This window comes from Podarcis liolepis, assembly GCF_965112155.1.
Source record: "Podarcis liolepis genome assembly, chromosome: 9".
NCBI classification, from domain to species: domain Eukaryota; kingdom Metazoa; phylum Chordata; class Lepidosauria; order Squamata; family Lacertidae; genus Podarcis; species Podarcis liolepis.
Window position 1 is genome coordinate 3,647,490 of NC_139564.1, and position 13,336 is coordinate 3,660,825.

The 13,336-nt window shown below is 45.8% G+C and overlaps 1 pseudogene across 1 annotated transcript; it reads left to right on the plus strand.

Moving 5' to 3' along the window:
* Positions 1 to 1,845: 1,845 nt before the first annotated feature.
* On the plus strand, positions 1,846 to 2,185 carry LOC310686495 (thymosin beta-4-like; annotated as a pseudogene). The gene has a single exon. The product of its transcript is annotated as a thymosin beta-4-like (transcript).
* Positions 2,186 to 13,336: the final 11,151 nt, after the last annotated feature.

Consider the following 13,336-nt stretch of genomic DNA (forward strand, 5'->3'; position numbering starts at 1 on the left):
GCAAACAGGAAATGTTGTATTTGACTGCTCCAGAGGTGAAATATACTCAGAGTCGAGTGTGGATTTCATGCTCTTTATTTAGCTCAGAATAGTGAGAAATGGAAGTTCCCCCAGAATGTCTGCTTTATATACATTATTTACAAAATGGGCCCCACATGATTGGCTAATTCTGGGATTCTCCTGTAGGCCAATCAGGTTGAGGATACACTTCCACCCAGAGTTGGATTGGGTGGCTCCTGCGGACCAATCAGGCTGGTGCATTCTGGATCCTATTGTTCTAGGACCAATCAAACTGCTGTATTCTGAACCCTATTTAACTCAGTACATAACAAGAGGATTACATCCCACACCTTCCAACTCTATCCTTCTGCAATTCTATGAAATGAACAACAAGAAATGCTGTAATGAATCCATCCTGCCCAGTCTGAAAAAGTCAGTATGAAGTCAGAAGGATAGGGAAGGTGGGTGCAAGAGCCATTGATCTTGCTCGACCCAACATTTCCTGGCTAACTTTCTCACTTCAGGAAGAAAACTCAAAAACTTCTTTCCATTTCTCTGCCTCAGCTGGTTCCCACTGGGAAGGTGTCAGCTGTGTTGACATGGAACAATCAATCTAATTAAGAACCTAAGGGAAGAGCCTGGCTGGATTAGACCTAAACTCTGTCAGGTCCAAAATCCATTTCCCAACAGCAGCAAAGCAGAGGCTTCTGGGAATCTCTCAAGGAGGGCATGGCAAGCCCTGTCCTTTGTTTCCTTCAGCTGGTAAGCAAAGGTTTACCGGCTCTCTAGACCGCAACACCTGTGGGGGCAGGTTGCAGGTTGGAAAAGGATGAAAGGGTCAGTTTCTTCCCACCTTTGTGGATAAATTTGCTTATAAGCAGCAGTTTAACATGGAACTGCAGCTGTCCAAAATTCTTGCCAGACCACTTCCGATGCTCTTGCTAATAATAATAATAATAATAATAATAATAATAATAATAATAATAATAATTTATTTATACCCCGCCCATCTGGCTGGGTTTCTCCTGCCACTCTGGGCAGCTTCCAACAGAATATTAAAACACAATAGTCTATTAAACATTAAAAGCTTCCCTAAACAGGGCTGCCTTCAGATGTCTTCTAAAAGTCTGGTAGTTGTTGTTCTCTTTGACATCTGGTGGGAGGGTGGTGGGAGGGCGTTCCACAGGGCAGGTGCCACCACCGAGAAGGCCCTCCTGGATCTTTTACAGCCAGAGTCACTGAGGTCTTCCTGGGGGTTTCTGGAAAGATGGTTCACACTCAACTCCAAGTCCATAGCACCACATGTAAAGGGTTGTACAGTGGTACCTCAGGTTACAGATGCTTCAGGTTACAGATGCTTCAGGTTACAGACTCCGCTAATCCAGAAATAGTACCTCGGGTTAAGAACTTTGCTTCAGGATGAGAACAGAAATCGTGCTCCAGTGGCGTGGAAGCAGCAGGAGGCCCCATTAGCTAAAGTGGTGCTTCAGGTTAAGAACAGTTTCAGGTTAAGAACAGACCTCCGGAATAAATTAAGTACGTAACCAGAGGTGCCACTGTATTCAATGCTCTGCAACAGGTTTGCTCATCCTCTCCCCTGTACACACACCCCAAATCTGCCCCAGTGGCTCCACCAGCCCTCTAAGGTGGATTTTGAGGGTTGGGGGTGCAGAGGAGAGGAAGCTGGAGCTCCAGTCCACAAGCAGAAATCTCTGCTGGTGGAACAGGATTGTTGGAGACCACCCCATAATCCTTTCTCTTTACTCCTTCTCCTCCCCCATCCAAATAATAAAAATATTAGGGACACGGGTGGCGCTGTGGTCTAAACCACTGAGACTGATACGACGGTCCATAGCAAATGCTGCGAAGAGCAGAATTGTACCTGAAGAGAGCGCCTCACTGATCAATCGGCAGATATGTCTGACAAACCAGATATGGCTGAAATTTGACAAGTCTAAGTTGAAGAAGACGGAAACGCAAGAGAAAAACCCACTGCCTTCAAAAGAAACAATTGAACAGGAGAAGCAAGCAGGTGAATCGTAATGAAACCGGCCCTTCCAAATTATGCACTGTACATTCCACAAGCGTTGCCTTCTTATTTTACTTCTTTTAGCTGTTTTAACTTTGTAAGATGCAAAAAGGTTGGATAAAGTTTGAATGACTGAACTGCCCCTTTCACATCCAATTTTTTAAAAAGGATAGAGAGAACTACTTATGCCTGTCCAGCTTGGTCCTGGTGGCATGAAAGAGCTTGCATGTGTCTCGAAAGAACATCCCGGGTGTTACTAGATTACAGTAATCTAGTAACACCCAAATATACGCAAAGCTGTACCAAGGTCCCGCAAGCTGTAAAATGCAGTTAACCGAGTGCCTCTTGTTGTTGTTGTTCAAATGATATTAATTATTGGAATGCACAATTTATTTATTTTTAACCACTGAGCCTCTTGGGCTTGCCGATTGGAAGGTTGGCGGTTCGAATCCCCGCGACGGGGTGAGCTCCTGTTGCTCTATCCCAGCCCCTGCCAAACTAGCAGTTCTAAAGCACACCAGTGCAAGTAGATAAATAGGTACCGCTGCGGCAAGAAGGTAGACGGCATTTCCGTGAGCTCTGGTTTCCGTCATGGTGTCCCGTTGCACCAGAAGCAGTTTAGTCATGCTGGCCACATGACAAGGAAAGCTGTCTGTGGACAAACGCCGGCTCCCTCGGCCTGAAAGCGAGATGAACACCACAGCCCATAGTTGCCTTTGATTGGACTTAAGTGTCATGGGGTCCTTCATCTTTTACCTTTTTTAATAAAAATACAGGGTAGAAGCACAAATGAATAGTTAGAATGTAAACGAAACAATACACACTCCACATGCAACACATTTAAAAGGCCACAGAATATTAATCAGCCAAAGGCCTGGTTGAAGAAGAACCGGGGTACACAGTACTAGCACCTTTTTTCAAAATAGCGCTTACTATAACAACTTCGTGGAGAGTACCAGCACCTTGTTTTCTTTTTAAAAAAGCCCTGAGAGGAATGTTTTCGCCTGGAGCCTAAAGATGTATAATGAAGGCACCAGGAGAGCCACAAATGGGGAGCCAGTGCAGAAAAGGCCCTGTTCTCATGTTGCCACCCTCCGGAGACCTCTCGCGGAGAAGGCACACGGAAAAAGGGCCTCAGAGAATGATTGCAGGCCCCGGGTTTGTTCATATGGGGGGAGGCAGTCCTTGAGGTATTGTGATTCTTTCTTTAAAAAATATTTTTTATTAGAAATTTCAAATTAACAGTTTTTCAAAAATACATCACCCTCATTTTTCCCCCTCCCCATTTTCCCCCTCCCCCCTCCCCGGAAAACAGAAAACACTCCCTCCCCCCACCCCACCCCCAGACTTCCCTCAGCTCCTCTCTCTGGTTTTTCAGCATTTATTATTCTCTGCATGTTACAGAATTGTACAGATCCTTAATTCGTCTATCTAAATGTTATCAATAAAAAGTTTCTGTATGTTTATTCAAAACCTGCCAAGGAGTCCAGTTCATTTTATTGTTTCTTTAAGTACTTTGTAAAGGGTTCCCATTCATCTTTAAAGTCACAGTTATCCTTGTCATGTAATTTATGTGTCAGGTTTGCCAATTCTGCGTAGTCTATCGGTTTCTCTTTGGTCGGTGTTTCCTCATTCTTCCATCCTTGTGCTATTAAGACTCTCGCCGCCGTTGTCACATACATAAAGACATTTTTTAGTTTCCTTGGCAGGTCTTTTCCTACAATCCCTAACAAAAATGCTTCAGGTTTTTTAAACAAATGTTAGTTGGAACATTTTCTTCAATTCATTATATATCATTTCTCAATTTTTTTTAACTTGTGCTACAATCCCACCACATATGATAAAAAGTCCCTTCTTTTTCCTTACATTTCCAACACAAATTTGAACCAGTTTTCTACATACTGAAATTCTGAGCCGTTGGTTGGCTGGCCATCAGTCAGGGATTCTTTGGTTGCGATTTCTGCGTTGCAGGGGGTTGGACTAGATGACCCTTAGGATCCCTTGCAACTCTGCGGTTCTGTGGTTCAGGGATTCTATGATAAGTCAAGATGAATGCTCAACAATTACCGGTAGTCCTCTGCTGGAGTCACGGGGGATCTTGGGAACAGGTTTTGTCGTAGCACGTACCTGATTGAGCCCCACGCAAAAGGGTACAGCAATTGCGTCAGTTCCTCCCTTTTCCCACCGGCAGCTCTGCTTAGCACCTGGGTGCCATGAGTAATTAGCCGTAAACCGATAAGGCCATTGGCACGGAGGGGAAACGGGGTGACGTTACGAATGCCCGGCCAGCAGAATGCAATGTGCGCACCTCTGGCTTTCGCTCTGCAAAGAGTCTTGGGCTGAGCAGATATTGGGATGGGATTGCAAGTCAGACTAAGCCCAAGGTGGCAGGATTGCACCATAGCACAGGTGGTCTCTTGGCTTCTATCACACAGGTGAAGGCAGTTTGTTGAAGGATAACGAAAGCAGTGGTGTACATGGCGACACAGGAAGCTGCCTTGTTGTTGTTTAATCATTTAGTCGTGTCCGACTCTTCATGACCCCATGGACCAGAGCACGCCAGGCACTCCTGTCTTCCTCTGCCTCCCTCATGCTGGTAGCTTTGAGAACACTGTCCAACCATCTCATCCTCTGTCGTCCCCTTCTCCTTGGGCCCTCCATCTTTCCCAACATCAGGGTCTTTTCCAGGGAGTCTTCTCTTCTCATGGGGTGGCCAAAGTCTTGGAGCCTCAGCTTCAGGATCTGTCCTTCCAGTGAGCAATCAGGGCTGATTTCCTTAAGAATGGATCGGTTGGATCTTCTTGCAGTCCATGGGACTCTCAAGAGTCTCCTCCAGCACCAGAATTCCAAAGCATCCATTCTTCGGCGGTCAGCCTTCTTGATGGTCCAGCTCTCACTTCCATACATCACTACTGGGAAAACCATATGATAAGTCAAAACATTGGCCCACCAAGTATCGTCCACACTCAAAGAATTACAGAATTTCAGAGATGGAACGTACACCATACAATGATCTAGTCCAACCCGCAGCAGTGCAGGAATCTCAACTAAAGCCTTCATGATAGGTGGCCAGCCAACCTCTGCTTACAAACCTCTGAAGAAGGGGAGCCTACCACCTTCTGAGGGAGTCTGTTCCACTGGCGAACAGACTTGATTATTGTAACTCACTCTACGTGGGGCTGCCCTTGAGACTGACCCAGAAACTCCAGCGGGTGCAGAATGCCGCGACGAGGCTCCTTACGGGGTCCTCGCTGCGGGATCACATTCACCCAGTGCTCTACCAGCTGCACTGGCTCCCAGTGGAGTACAGGATCAGGTTTAAGGTGCTGGCTTTAACCTTTAAAGCCCTATACGGCCTAGGACCCTCGTACCTATGGGATCGCCTCTCCTGGTATGTCCCACAGAGGACCTTACGGTCTTCAAACAAAAACATCTTGGAAGTCCCGGGCCACAGGGAGGTTAGGCTGGCCTCAACCAGAGCCAGGGCTTTTTCGGCCATGGCCCCGATCTGATGGAACGTTCTGTCACAAGAGACTAGGGCCCTGCGGGACTTGACATTTTTCTGCAGGGCCTGCAAGACAGAGCTGTTCCGCCTACCTTTGGCCAAGGCACAGTCTGACCCCCTCCTTTGGTAATCCTCACAGAACTCTAGCCCAATGGTCGCCATTAATTAGATTTTGAATTGATTTTAGAATGTTGTGTTATTTTTATTGTTAGCTGACCTGAGCCCAGCTTCGGCTGGGGAGGGTGGGATATAAATAAAATGTATTATTATTATTATTATTATTATTATTATTATTATTATTATTATTATTTAGCTCATTTGGTAAAGCACGAGACTCTTAATCTCAGGGTCATGGATTCAAGCCTCAAATATTCCTGTATTGCAGGGGGTTGGACTAGATGACCCTTGTGGTCCCTTCCAATTCTATGGTTCAATTTTTCCTACCATCAGAAAGTTCTTCGTAATGCTTAGGCAGAATCACCTTTCTCATTTACAGTCTCCTTGCTCTAACTTCCATGGGGCGGCCCTTCAGATATTTGGTGCCTATCATATTACTTCTCAGCCTTCTCTTCCCCAGACTAAACATACCCAGTTTCCTCTGCTGTTTCTCCAAAGCCCCAAGTGGGGATTTGAACCCCAGCCTCCCAGGTGTTAGTCCCAACACTCTAACCATTGCACCACACTGCCTCCTGCATCAATTAAAACTTTAATTGAGCTGTTCCACCTGGCCTTTGGTTTGGACTCAGTCTGACCCTTATGTTTCCCTCCCCTTATGGTTTTGATCTATGGGCTACTTTTAAAATGAGGCTGCATTTTAAATTGCATTTTAACCCGTATTTTAAATTGGTTTTGTTTTTCCCCTATTATGTTTTTACTGTAATTTTACTGGTGTTAGCTGCCCTGAGCCCAGGCTCTGGCCAGGGAGGGCAGAGTATAAATAAAATTTATTATTATTATTATAAAGCAAAATTGAATGAAATAGCTATGACTGTGGAGCAGATTTCGATTTGCTGCACCCTGAGTCCCTCCCCTCAGCTGCCACCCCCTGCAAATGCACCCCCCTTTGCAATTTATAATAATAATATAATAATAATTTATTATTTATACCCCGCCCATCTGGCTGAGTTTTCCCAGCCACTCTGGGCGGCTTCCAACTGAGTGTTAAAAACAATCACTACAAAGGAAACTGATGGATCCTGAGTCGAGAGCATTGGTCCTGGAAATGCTGTTGGGAATCGAACCCAGGACCTTCTGCACGTGAAATGGATCCTCTGAGCCACGGCCCTTTGAGGTAGGCAACGGTTCCCAAAAGTCAGTGGTTTGAAAGACGGCCGAGATGCATTATATGGTGGAATTGTTTAAACATCAAACAATTTTAGGAAACAATATATAATGAAATGAAAAAAATGTTCAGATATTCATTTAGGAAAACACCAGAAGGTTTCCTATTGGGAATAGTACCAGGAAGTCTAAAGGAAGAAGACAAGACATTATATTTATACAGTAGCCGCAAGGCTATTGATTGCGAAAAATTGGAAAAGTGGTATTGTAATAGGTATGAGTTACTTGTGCGTAAACTGGTGCCTTTCTCAGTTAATTTGCCTTGTTAAACCTTTCTGACTGCACAGCCCCTTCTCATCGTGGCTGCCTCAGTCACTGGCAAAATCTGTCTGTGGGCGTTTCTTGAACCTCTTCCAACATAAAAGTTGTTTGACACCCAGTCTCCTCCTCCTCTCACTGCGCGGGAGTCTTCTGTGCAGGGAAGGCGTGGGTAGCGGAGGACCTGGTGTCCAGTGAAGAGTCCTGGAGCCCTCTCTCCAATTCCCCCGTCTGCCCCCCTTTATCCCTGGCGTTGCGCTGATTGGCTTCCCCCTCTACTGAGCTGTTTCTCCCCCTGCTGCTGGGTCCTTCGCCAGCATCATCTGGGAGCCTCCCCTTTGCCTCTCGCTCCGATGTCAGTTCCCTGACAGGTATAATACCGACAAAAACAGAGTGGCTTGCCAAATTATTGGAGTATTACAATATATCCAAAACAATGGGAGAAATTGGAAAGATCTCAAAAGAGAAGATAGACAAGGACTGGAAGGTGTTTAAAGGATACTTGTAAAATCATACTGAGAAATCAGAACTCCTAATGGAATAAACAAGTTCCGTTATAAATACTGAAATACTAAATAAGATGGATAACAATGTGTAACAGAAAAAGAAGTAGAAAAGTTGGTTTCTAAGTGTGTGAAAGAAAGTAATAGAAGTGGAAAGAAATTGCAATTGAGTAGATTGGAAGTCTAACACAAGGGTGGGGTGAGGGGTGGGAAAAGGAAGTATCTGGGATTGAGTGGGGTATGTATGAATATTTTTAAGGATTGTATGAAATGTATGTATGTTTGTAATATGTATGTATTAAATGCTGAATTATTTTAATAATAAAAAATAATTTAAATTTAAAGAAAGAAAGAAAAACGACCGAGATGGATGTCTGAGCAAGCTCCCTCGCAGGCTGCCAGTGTGTTGGTCATAAGCAACGCGCCCACCCTCTCGTGTGGCGCTGAGCCCCTTGTCTCAGCCTCTGCCCGCTTTGCAGGCTTGTTAATTGCTTTTGCGCTGTCTTTTCACAGGATGCCAGAGCTGATGGATTGCAACAGTGAAGCTCAGTCAAGGGAGACCTGGTTTAATTCTCAGGGGTCACAGAGGGGTCACCCCAGCGCACACGTCACTGCTAGGTTTTGCTTTTCCTTCCTCCTGCTTTTTCAGTGAGTGGAAGCGAACTGGACTTCCAACCTCAGCCCTGCAGAGAGAAACCGTGCGGTGCTTTTGTCTGTCTGTCTGTCTGTCTGTCTGTCTGTCTGTCTGTCTGTCTCTCTCTTGGAAACCGTTGCAGCTAGTTAACTGTTTGAAACTGTTTGCTAGGGAAGCTTAGGAAAGGAAGTGGAAATAAAACGGTCAGCATCATAATGCCGTTGTAAAAACCTGTCGTGCATGCGCTCCAAGTGTTCCAACTTTCCAGGGACAGTCTTGTAATTATGAAAGCTATCTTGGCTTCTGATCTGATCCCATAATGTCCCTGTTTTCCCCACCAGGGGGAGGAGAATGGGCCAGCGATTGTCCTGAGCACCCGTAAAAGCTACAAGAGAGCATCCCATGGCCTTTCCATGGCTGCCACTATCAGTCTCTTCCCTTGTGCATTATTATTATTATTATTATTATTATTATTATTATTAGAATTTTTATACTGCCCTATACCCGGGTGGCGCTGTGGGTTAAACCACAGAGCCTAGGGCCTGTCGATCAGAAGGTCGGCAGTTTAAATCCCCGCTATGGGGTGAGCTCCCGTTGCTCGTTCCCTGCTCCTGCCCACCTAGCAGTTCGAAGGCACGTCAAAGTGCAAGTAGATAAATAGGTACCGCTCTGGCGGGAAGGTAAACGGCATTTCCATGCGCTGCTCTGGTTCGCCAGACGCGGCTTAGTCATGCTGGCCACATGACCCGGAAGCTGTACACCGGCTCCCTCGGCCAGTAAAGCGAGATGAGCGCTGCAACCCCAGAGTCGGCTATGACTGGACCTAATGGTCAGGGGTCCCTTTACCTTTATACAGTGGTGCCCCGCAAGACGAATGCCTCGCAAGACGGAAAACTCGCTAGACGAAAGAGTTTTCCGTTTTGGAGGTGCTTCGCAAAACGAATCTCCTATGGGCTTGCTTCGCAAGACGAAAATGTCTTGCGAGTTCCTGCGGGGTTCCCCCCCCCTTTTTTCTAAGCCACTTATCCGCTAAGCCGCTAAAAGCCGCTAAAAGCCGCTAAAAGCCGCTAATAGCGCTAATCCGTCAATGGGCTTGCTTCGCAAGACGAAAAAACCACTAGACGAAGAGACTCACAGAACGGATTCTTTTCGTCTTGCGAGGCACCACTGTACCCACAAATCCCAGGGCAGTTTGCAGGATAAAATCATAATATAAAACCACAAAGTACATAATCAGAATAACAACAATAGCAACCCAATTAACACTCCCCCCGAACACATTTTAAAAGGGCATAGGATGTCAAATCAACCAAAGGCCCGGTTAAAGAGGAACGTTTTCGCCTGGCGCCTAAAGGTGTGTAATGAAGGCGCCAGGCGAACTTCCTCCCTGGGGAGAGCATCGCACAAGCAGGGAGCCACTGCAGAGAAGGCCCTGTCCTCGAGTTGCCACCCTCCAGACCTCTCGAGGAAGAGACACACAAAGAAGGGCCTCAGAAGATGATCTCAGGGTCTGGGTTTGTTCACATGGAGGTATGGCAGTCCTGAACCATTTAAGGCTTTATAGGTTTAAAGCAGCGGTAGGCAACCTAAGGCCCATGGGGCGGATGCAGCCCAATCACCTTTTCAATCCGGCCTGCGGACGGTCCGGGAATCAGTGTGTTTTTACATTAGTAGAATGTGTGCTTTTATTTAAAATGCATCTCTGGGTTATTTATGGGGGATAGAAATTCGTTCATTATTTTTTTTCAAAATATAGTCCGGCTCCCCACAAGGTCTGATGGACGGTGGACCAGCCCACAGCTGGAAAAGGTTGCTGACCTCTGGTTTGAAGTCTTAGAATCATAGAGTTGGAAGAGCCCACAAGGGCCATCGAGTCCAACCCCCTGCCAAGCAGGAAACACCATCAGAGCACTCCTGACATATGGTTGTCAAGCCTCTGCTTAAAGACCTCCAAAGGAGGAGACTCCACCACACTCCTTGGCAGCAAATTCCACTGTCGAACAGCTCTTACTGTCAGGAAGTTCTTCCTAATGTTTAGGTGGAATCTTCTTTCTTGTAGTTTGGATCCATTGCTCCGTGTCCGCTTCTCTGGAGCAGCAGAAAACAACCTTTCTCCCTCCTCTATGTGACATCCTTTTATATATTTGAACATGGCTATCATATCACCCCTTAACCTCCTCTTCTCCAGGCTAAACATGCCCAGCTCCCTTAGCCGTTCCTCATAAGGCATCGTTTCCAGGCCTTTGACCATTTTGGTTGCCCTCCTCTGGACACGTTCCAGTTTGTCAGTGTCCTTCTTGAATTGTGGTGCCCAGAACTGGACACAGTACTCTTTATTGGCTTTGTAGCGGATGCTGGAGAGCGGGCAAGGAGAAGCAGCTGCTGCTGCCATCGAGGGCCAGCCCCGTGTGACATGCCGGCTCTGAGGGGCCGGCAGAGGGCAGGGCTGTCCTGGGTGGGCAGGAAGGAGGAGCCAAGCCAAGAGCAAAGAGTCTTGATTTAAAAGGGGGGAAAGGCTTTGTGCATCCCTGTCTCATCTTCCCCCTTCCTAAAAACTATATATCGGTGTGGGTTTTCCTTTTTGTAAATCAGCCAAACAGGAAAATAAAATAAAACCGGGATTAAGGGGTGTTCCCAGGGTGGAGAGTGTGTATGCTGAGTCCCGCTGGTGTAGAGGGAGGGACAAAGTTAAAGGGGGGGGCAAGAAGGTTCAGCTGAGGAGGAGCGAGAAATGCCTCAATTTTCACCTGAGGAATGTTGGAAGGTTTGGTGGCGCAGCCTCATTTGTGCACCGTTCTGGATGCCTCACCTCCAAAAGGATAGCGTAGAGCGGGGAAAGTTTCTGAAAAGGGCAGTCAAAACAATCAAGGAGATGGAGCAAATCCCCTGCAGACTTCAGGACATTTTAGAGAAAAGACAACGTGATAGAAGTTTACAAAACTCTTTCTTTGTGAGATTCCTTGAGTCCTGTTTCTGGGGGAAAGGTGGAACCATAACAATAATAACTGAAAAATGTATTATTTTTAAATTTATATGGTTCACAACATAAAAATAGAAGATAAAAACACAAAACACATAATAAAGACAAGGAAAAAGTTAATAATAATTAATAATCAATTAATAATAATTGGAGGAGGAGGAGGTCAACACGGAAAGAAAAATGTGTTGTGCATGTAGCAATGCAAGTCTCTTGAGTCAGTTCAGCAGTGAAATTGGCCCACGGTTTGATTTGGAGTTTTGCACTGTTTCACACACAGAGAAGTGAATCTTCTTCGCTCGTTTCTGACACACAAGGAATTTTCTGGGAGTTTGGCGCCTCCTGCTGGGTAAATGAAGCCATGCTGTTATTTGATCTGCTGACTCCTCAAATTCTTCCTCGTCTTAAAAAAATATAAATCGAAGCAACCGTTTTAAAAGCAAGAATGGCTTCAGAATGGAAGCCCATCAACAATGAAGATCTTCCAGAGTCAGGGATTATTTTTTCCCTGACTCGGGAAGATCTAGAAATCTTAGTTCTGGATGGTTTAAACCAGAACTAACTTGATAACTGGCAGGCTTTGAGAAAAGATGCCCACAGACAGCACCAATTGCAAAAGAAAAACTGATCCACAATACCAACCAAGTCATTAACCTGCATGTTGCAATAAATAAAAAAAAAGTCCAGTAGCACCTTGTTGTTGTTGTTTAGTCATTTAGTCGTGTCCGACACTTGGTGACCCCCTGGACCAGAGCATGCCAGGCACTTCTGTCTTCCACTGCCTCCCACAGTTTGGTCAAACTCATGCTGGTAGCTTCGAGAACACTGTCCAACCATCTCGTCCTCTGTCGTCCCCTTCTCCTTGTGCCCTCCATCTTTCCCAACATCAGGGTCTTTTCCAGGGAGTCTTCCTCTTCTCATGAGGTGGCCAAAGTATTGGAGCCTCACCTTCAGGATCTGTCCTTCTAGTGAGCACTCAGGGCTGATTTCCTTCAGAATGGAGAGTTTTGATCTTCTTGCAGCCCATGGGGCCCTCAAGAGTCTCCTCCAGCACCATAATTCAAAAGCATCAATTCTTTGGCGATCAGCCTTCTTTATGGTCCAGATCTCACTTCCATACATCACTACTGGGAAAACCATAGCTTTAACTATACGGACCTTTGTTGGCAAGGTGATGTCTCTGCTTTGTAAGATGCTGTCTAGTTTTGTCATTGCTTTTCTCCCAAGAAGAAGGCGTCTTTTAATTTCGTGACTGCTGTCACCATCTGCAGTGATCCTGGAGCCCAAGAAAGTAAAATCTCTCACTGTCTCCATTTCTTCCCCTTCTATTTGCCAGGAGGTGATGGGCCCAGTGGCCATGATCTTCGTTTTTTTGATGTTGAGCTTCAGACCATATTTTGCGCTCTCACCCTCATTAAAAGGTTCTTTAATTCCTCCTCACTTTCTGCCATCAAGGTTGTGTCATCTGCATAGCTGAAGTTGTTGAGATTTCCTTTGGCGATCTTAATTCTGGCTTGGGATTCATCCAGCCCAGCCTTTCGCAAGATGAATTCTGCATAAGTTAAATAAGCAGGGAGACGAGTAGCACCTTAGAGACCGACTAAGTTTGTTGCAGATCAGCAGGATGTAGCTGAGACAGGATGGCTCACAACAGCCCTGCAGAGTAGGCAGAGTAGCTTAAGCAGTATGTGGACCGAGAACTCCCAGAAGTGCAAGCTGGATTTAGAAGAGGCAGAGGAACCAGAGACCAAATTGCAAACATGCGCTGGATTATGGAGAAAGCTAGAGAGTTCCAGAAAGACATCTACTTCTGCTTCATTGACTATGCAAAAGCCTTTGACTGTGTTGACCACAGCAAACTATGGCAAGTTCTTAAAGAAATGGGAGTGCCTGATCACCTCATCTGTCTCCTGAGAAATCTCTATGTGGGACAAGAAGCTACAGTCAGAACTGGATATGGAACAACTGATTGGTTCAAAATTGGGAAAGGAGTACGACAAGGCTGTATATTGTCTCCCTGCTTATTTAATACACTGGTGCAGATATTTCCCCTCTATTGCAATCACATTTATACCCCCGCAGGGTTCCC